Below are 8,517 nucleotides of genomic sequence, written 5' to 3'. Positions count from 1 at the left end.
GGAGGCACCATTTCAAATGACTCAATCTCAGCTTTTTTGCAACCAACTGCAATACACCCAACACCCATATCCGTAATCATCTTACACCTCCCCAGACATAGCTTCTCCAAGTTCTTCGCCTCCGCCAGAGCCGCCGCCGCGGAGTCTCTGAGCTCCGCAAGCCTCCTGGAGAGGTCGTCCGACGAAGGGGAAAAAAAAAAAAGCCGGCGGGCTGTAGAGGAGAAGGCAATTACAGACAGCCGATCAGATGGACCAAGGTTCTGTACCACAAACCCCATTGCCCGTTTCATCAAAGCAAGCTTTGCACCTGCCATGCTTCCCATTCTTTTCAAATTTTAACTTCTGGGTTTCATCGGAGTCACTATCGGACCCGCTCTTTGCCGGCCGATTCAGATCGGAAAACGTGCGTATGCCACGCGGACGACTCGCAGATGGCGGGTTGGCATCACCCTTGCTGTCGGATCCACTAGCTGCGGTGCGCTTCGATCGGAGCTGGTAGGGCGCACGAGACGCGGGCGACGGCGAGCGAGAGCGCGGCGGGGACTGTGATTGTGGTTGAGACTTCGGTCAACGGTTGGTGCTGCATCAACACTGCTGCCATCGGCTGAGCAGGGAAGAGGGAGATTTCCCAAGCATTCTTTGTGGGTCTGGGTGGAGAAAGAACAAGGAGCCGGCGCTGCTGCTGACGCCTGAGCAGGTGGTGGTTGTTCACGCTGGTGTGAAGAAATGGAACCAAAAGTGAAGTGTGTGCGAGAGAGAGAGAGGGTGTGCCTGGGCCCGGATTTGGGCTAGTGGAATCTGGCCAAGATTGTTTTGCTCCATGCGGCTTTTAAGTGGACACTTCAACATATATAATATAGAAATATATATTATATATATATATATATATATATTTTTCGTTTTTTTTTTTTTTTTTTTTTTTTTTTTTTTTTTTTTTTTTGAATAGAGAATATATATATATATATATATATTTTTTAATACATAGTAACATATGTATTATTTTTTTTCTTTTCTTTTGTAATAAAATTGACTTTCTTTAATGAAACATTTATTTATTTATTTTGATGTGACTGTACTTGAAGTTTTGAAGTTTCAAGTTGCCTACGTACTCTTCCAAAGAAGAGATCAAGTCATAACGTAGTTCAAATGAGTGATGGTTTTGACGATGATTTTGATGATGATTTTGATGATGATTTTGATGATGATTTTGCCGTACACAGTTTATGCTCTTGCGGGCCAGGAGCGTGGTGTGTTTGCTTTAGGGGTAGTAGCGCTTCAAAAATCTGCCGTTGATGGGGCCGATCCTTAACCCGTCTTCTGCCATGATTAAGTAGGCGCCATTGGTGTAGATTTCTTGTATCACGTAGGGTCCATCCCACTTTGATGTGAACTTGCTTTTTGTCTTATGAGTTGTGATGATGGGCCTACGCAATGCCAGCACGAGATCTCCGGCTTGGAAAGACCTTGGGCGGATTTTCTTGTTGAATGCCTTGGATAACCGTGCTTGGTAGCATTCCAAGTGTTGTTGAGCTTCGAGCCTTTTCTCATCCAGCGCTTCCAACTCCTGAAGGCGCAACTTTGCATTTTCTTCATCAGTCAAGCCTTCTTGTATAGCCATCCTTAGTGAGGGGATTTGACTTTCGAGCGGTAGAACAGCTTCTACGCCATATACGAGAGAATAAGGTGTAGCTCGGGTAGGAGTCCTATGTGTAGTCCTATATGCCCAAAGTGCTTCACTTATTCTTTCATGCCAGTCTCTCTTTGTTCGGCCGATTACCTTTTTCAAGAGGTTGCACAACGTCTTGTTGAATGCCTCTGCCAGGCCGTTGGCCGGAGCATGATACATGGAAGACTTGTGCTGCTTGAACTTGTATTTGTCGCAAAGCTCGTCCACGAGTCGGTTGGAGAACTGCTTTCCGTTGTCAGTGATAATGTAGCGAGGCACCCCATATCGGTGGATGATATGCTCCTTGATGAAACGAACAACAGTTTCCTTTTTTACTTCCCTTAAAGGTATGGCTTCAGCCCACTTGGAGAAGTAATCTGTTGCAGCTAGGATGTAAGCTTCCCCTGCAGATGACTTTGGCGTAATTGGTCCTACAACGTCCAATCCCCATGCGTCGAACGGCCATGAAGCAACTGTAGGGTGTAATGGTTCAGGCGGTTGATGTATGAAGTTGGCGTGGAATTGGCAGGCTTGGCACCTTTTGGCGTGTTCCAGGCAGTCCTTCACCATACTTGGCCAGTAGTAACCCATTCTTTTAAGCCGGAAATGTAACTTTGGTCCAGACTGATGTGCCCCACACACACCTGAATGTGCTTCTTCCATGGCTTGATTAACTTCTTCCTCACCTAGGCATCTCAGGAGTACTCCTTCAAAAGAGCGTCGGTATAGTGTTCCTTTGTAGTAAAGAAAGCGAGGTGCTCGTCGACGTATTTCGGAACGGTGTCTAAGATCATCTGGAAGCTTTCCGTGCTCTAAGTAATCGATCAGCGGCTGTCTCCACTCTTCAGCATCGACTGGAAGTACTGAGATGACATTTGTATCATCTAGTGACATTTCATTACCGAGCGGAATCACCCACCTTTGGCAAACTGGCACGTCTGCAACTTCATCTTTTCCTAGTGTCATACTCGAGGCTAGATTGGCGAGAGCGTCTGCCATTTGATTTTCCTTTCTTGGCACATGTTCCAGTGTCACAGCTTCGAACTTTCGTAGCAGTTGGGTCGCTAGCCGGAAGTATGGGACGAGATCATCTTTCCTCACCTCATATTCAGTTAAGAGTTGATTGATTATGAGCTTGGAATCGCCATACACCTCAAGAGCTGTGATTTCCATGTTGATCGCCATTTGGAGCCCGATTATCAATGCTTGGTACTCAGCAACATTGTTGGAGCATAGCTCATTCAGTTGGAAGGAGTAAGGTAGTATTTGCCTTTGTGGCGTCATGAATACTACTCCTGCCCCCGCTCCGTCTGCTCGTGCGGATCCATCGAAGAACATCGTCCATGTCGGAAAAATATTGATGTAGAACACCTCTTCATCAGGCAAGTCGTCTGAGATTTTCCAATCAGCCGGGATTGGATGATCAGCAAGGAAGTCTGCTAGCGCTTGTCCCTTGACAGCTTTAGCTGAGACGTAGATGATCTCATATTGATTAAGAAGCAAAGCCCATTTAGCGAGTCGCCCCGTCAAGACTGGCTTAGACATAACGTATTTAACAGGGTCGGCTTTAGCAACCAAGTGGATGGTGTAAGCATGCATGTAATGTCTGAGTTTCTGAATGGCAAACACCAAAGCGAGGCACATCTTTTCTATTGGGGAATAGTTCAACTCAGCGCCGGTGAGAGTCCGACTGAGGTAGTAAAGTGCTCCTTCTTTTTGGGATTCATTCTCTTGCGCCAAGAGTGCTCCGATTGAATTTTCCTGAGCTGCAATATACAATATGAGTGGTTTCCCGGGCACAGGTGCCCCCAGGACAGGTGGACTTGACAAATATTTCTTTATGTTTTCAAAAGCATTATGGCACGCTTTGTCCCATACGAATGGGACATCTTTCTTCATAAGGCGACTGAACGGTTGACAACGCCCTGCGAGGTTGGAAATGAAGCGTCTAATGAAGGCTAGCCGTCCTTGTAGACTTTTCAGCTCGTGCAGGTTTCTTGGTTCGGGCATGCTTTGAATGGCCTTGATCTTTGATTGGTCTACCTCAATACCACGGTGCTTGACGATGAAGCCAAGGAATTTTCCAGAGGTGACGCCAAATGCACATTTTAACGGGTTCATCTTGAGGTTGTATTTTCGCAGCCTTTCGAACACTATTCGCAGATCCTTCAAGTGGTCTAATCTTTTCTTCGTCTTAACCACCACATCATCTACGTAACATTCTACGTTTTTGTGTAGCATGTCATTGAAGATTTTCTGCATTGCGCGTTGATACGTAGCTCCAGCGTTCTTTAGACCAAAGGGCATCACCTTGTAGCAGTAAATACCTTTTGGAGTACGAAAGGCTGTTAGTTCCTCGTCTTCGAGGGCCATGCGAATTTGATTGTACCCAGAAGAGCCATCCATGAATGATAATGCCTCATGGCCAGTGGTTGCATCCACCATGATTTCAATGATTGGCAAGGGGAAGTCGTCCTTTGGGCAAGCATCGTTGAGGTCCCGGAAGTCTACGCAAACACGTATTTGTCCTGATTTCTTAAGGACAATGACGATGTTGGAGATCCACTTGGGGTATTGCACTTCTCGAATAAAGCCTGCTTCGATTAGCTTGTCGATCTCGACCTCGATTTGTGGGATAAGCTCAGATCGATAGCGTCTTTGAGTTTGCTTTATCGGTCGTGTTCCAGGCTTGACCGCAAGATGATGAACAGCGATGATAGGGTCCAGGCCGGGCATTTCTTTGTAGGTCCAGGCAAAGACGTCTTTGTATTCTAACAACAGCTGATAATACTTCTCTATCTCATCTGTACTTAATAATGCACTTATGAAGATAGGCTTTGGTTCCTTGCTTGTACCTAAGTTGAGTTCCTTGAGATCATCCACTGTGGCTTGCCCCCCATCTTCGAGCTGTGGTGGTGCAGCAGTGACATCTTCCTCGGGGATTTCGTCTTCTTTACCTTCTTGAACCGTGATGTGGAAAACATCTTGGATCTCCTCTTCAGTGCTGTCTTCTTGAGCTTGTTGGCATAAGGATTGTCTGGTGTGGATGATAGTACGCCTTCTCACTTTCAGTGGTCCCTTTGTGTCGACCTCCAAGATTGCTTGGCGCTTCATCCTTGAAGGAATCAAGCTTCGAACGTCATCTTTTTCTCCTAACCCATCGAGCTTTTCTTCCTTTGGTGTTGTCTTCCTCTTTCCAAAAGGCTTCTCATTATCTTCAAATTTTTCTGAAGCTGATCGTCGCAGAGGAGAGATAACTGTGCTGCTTTGTTTCTTAAGCTTTAACAACCGTTCAAAAACAGAGTTTTGGGATGTTGGCGCGTTAAGCCTCTTGAAGACAGAGGTTTGGTTTTGACCACCAATGCGATTAAACACTGACGTTCTGGAGCTTGAATGGCTCATCCTATCGAAGACCGACGTCCGAGGGGAGGGTTTAGGCTCTTCTTGGTCTTGTTCAATGCTCACGCTGATGTGTTGAGCGCTAGTGTTTTTCGCTTTGTTTGAAATCATCACAGGTGCATTTGGTGTGAAACCAAGTCCGGCTTTGTTGTTGTCAACTCCATAACCATGCTCCTTCAACTTCTTTTGAGTTTTGGTAAGGTTACGTTCTTCGTTATTGACGGTGTTTGAAACCTTCTTTCCAGCCACCGCAGAAGAAGCGAAGTCGTACCCGGCCTTTGACATGAGTTTGTAGGCGTTAGGGTCGAAACCTTCCTCGGTCCTTTTGGTTGGAAGAAAGCTTGATTCCACCTTCTTTGGTAGAGCTTTTATGAAGCCTTGTGGTAGTCCTGCGACCTTAGCACCCCCTAGCTGTGTCAAAGGCAAAACTGCATTTGTCTTGAGCAACTTCACATTATCCGTGTGCCACTGTGTGTCGGCTTTTCTTGTTTCAGTTTCGAATGGAGATTGACCATTCTTTCTTCTTGACATCGGGATATATCGAAATATGGGTGCATTCGGTCCTTCTGACGGCGTCCTACTCCCTTTGGTTGTTGCAGGTTTAGCAAACTCGTCATGGTCTTTGCTTGAAGATGGCACAGTCTGCTCTTTTTGCTTTTTAGGCATGACTTGCCACTCCTGCTTTGTAGGTGCTGCTTTGCCCGTGGATTTGATATCTTCCGGAAGGGCTTCGGGTACCACGTCTTCATCCATGTAGAACTTGGCGTCTGCAAAGTGTGATTCGGCTTCGGTGAATGGCTTGGTATCACCTTGGATCACCTTCACTCCTTCTCGGTAAAATTTTAGGCATTGGTGAAGGGTGGACGGCACTACCCCATTTGCGTGGATCCAAGGTCTTCCTAAGAGCAAGCTGTAGGAAGTTCTTGCATCAATCACGTGGAATATCGTGCTTGATTTGAGCTCACCAATGGTCATCTCTACTCGGATCATACCCATCGCCTTTTGTCCTCCTTGGTTAAAACCCTGGATCAGCAAACGGCTCAGGGATAGTTCATTCACCTTGATGCCGATTATGGTCATTGTTGATTTTGGCATGATGTTTATGGCCGATCCACCATCCACAAGCATGCGGTTGACTTTGTATTCCCTTACGTACCCTGAGACGAAGAGAGGACGGTTGTGAGGCTTTGATCCCAGCAGTAGGTCTTCGTCAGTGAAGTTAATTGTGTCATGGGTGGCACAACATGTGGCACATTCATGTGGCTGAAGCTTCAAGCCTTCGTCGTTACTTTCTCGCACTTCGTGGTCGTCGGGACCTGCCAGGACTGCTGCTAGTGCTCTTCGTATCTTTTTTGGCAATGGTAGCGCTTCCTCGATGCTAAAGTGTGTTGGCAGACCTTCTTCAGGTGTGAGGGTCTTTTCTACCTCAGTGGCGATAGCTTTGCCTTTTAAGGGCTCTTCTATTTCTATTTCAACCATGTGACAGGCCATGGTAGTGCCCTGTTGCAAAAAGTCATTCGGGAAGTACTCACGCAAGGAAACGGGAATGCGTGGCTCCTGCTCCATAGGTTCCCTAGCATATGTTGTTTTATTATGCTTTATGTTTCTTTTAGACTTCGCATTGTTGCGGCCGTGGTGATTTCTTCTTTGTTCCACATTTGGCTGTATGACTGGTGGTCTTGGTTTCCTTGTCTTTTTGTAGGTTACCAAAATCCATCCTTCTTCATCATCAGCATGTGCATCTTGGTTGCTTCTCTCCAGTGATGGTTGTGTAGGGGGTGCCGTGCAACTTGAGCATTCACGGGAACGGTCAGGTGTCGTTTGGAGAGGCACAGGATTAAACGATCCAAACGCAATTGTGGTGGTATGCGTTGCGGCCGTTTCCTCAAGATCGAGCTCAATTTGCCCTTGTTGTGCCAGCTTCATGATGAGTTCTTTAAGAACGAAGCACTTGCCAACAGGATGACTCACAATACGATGGTACTTGCAGTACCTAGGATCGTTTGTGCGATTCATTTCTTCAGGACGCTTGCATTCGGGTAGTTCAATCACCTTTTTTTCCAGCAAGTCATCTAACATGGCAGCCATGTCAGAGTCAGGAAACGGGTACGTTTTCTGTTCCAACTCTCTCAAGGTGCTCTTGTATCTGTCTTGGGTGCGAGGAGGCTCACTTGTCTTTATCTCCTTCGCTTTCTTCTTGGAGGAGATCTTGATGGGCGCTGAGGAGGTCTTGATGGGGGTAGTGTTGACGGTGAAAGCTTCCTTAGCGGGCTTCTTCCCGGTCTTGTCTACACTTGGGGCGAATACTTTATCCTTATTGAAGTTAGTAATCGGCTCCTTTTTCCCGTGATTAGCGATACTCAGCTCCATGTCGTGGGAACGAGTTGCTAGCTCTTCGAATGTTCTGGGTTTTATGCCTTGGAGGATATAATGTAACCCCCAGTGCATGCCTTGAACGCACATCTCAATGGCAGAGGTTTCAGAAAGCCGATCTTTGCAATCCAGACTTAAGGAGCGCCATCTATTTATGTAGTTGACGACAGGTTCATCTCTCCACTGTTTCGTACTGGTCAGCTCTAGCATGCTTACAGTACGACGAGTGCTGTAGAAACGGTTGAGGAATTCCCTTTCTAGCTGGTCCCAACTGTTGATAGACTCAGGTTCGAGGTCAGTGTACCAGTCAAAAGCGTTACTTTTCAGCGATCGCACGAACTGTTTGACGAGGTAGTCTCCCTCTGTCCCAGCATTGTTGCAAGTTTCAATGAAATGGGCGACATGTTGCTTCGGGTTGCCTTTTCCATCGAACTGCATGAATTTTGGGGGCTGATAACCCCTTGGCATCTTCAAAGCATCAATCTTCTTGGAGTAAGGCTTTGAGTACAGTACGGAGTCATGCGAGCTTCCTTCGTACTGTGTCTTGATAGTGCTTGCAATCATCTCCTGTAGTTGCTGGATAGAGAGAGATCCCATGGACGCCGTTGCTTGGTCTAGTTTCAGCTTCTCTTCGACTTTCTCTGCTGGAGGCTCCTCTTCTTCGTCGCCTTCTTTCTTTAATAGGCCAACAATTGGGTCGACTTTCACGTCGAGCTGCGCATCTAGTTGGTTGACGAGTGCGGCAATCTGCAAGTCCTTCTCTTCCACAGTCCGTGTGAGCTTTGCAATTGCTTCATTCATCTGAGCTAGCTGCTCCTCGATTGAAGTTGCTCCAGTGGTCATGACTTGCATGGTTGTACTGCCGCTTGAATCAGCGTCGGAGAGTAGGGACTCTGAGTATTTCCTTGGGCTCTCCCCTTTTGATGCCCTTAGCGAGGCTAGGGTGATCACAGGCTCGTACCTCAGGTGCTCTTGTTCCTTTGACAGAGTTAATGCAGGGGCGGAAGCCGCGGCAAAAAGATCTCTTGCCTTACTTCGGGTTATGATGCCCGAAATATCACCACTTGCGGCGATGATGT

Source organism: the organism of the source record quoted next, unplaced genomic scaffold (genome assembly GCF_019419815.1).
Source record: "Pyrus x bretschneideri cultivar Hongxiangsu unplaced genomic scaffold, Pyrus_bretschneideri_v1 Contig48, whole genome shotgun sequence".
In the NCBI taxonomy this organism is placed as follows: Eukaryota; Viridiplantae; Streptophyta; class Magnoliopsida; order Rosales; family Rosaceae; genus Pyrus; species Pyrus x bretschneideri.
This window is presented reverse-complemented; position numbering follows the sequence as displayed.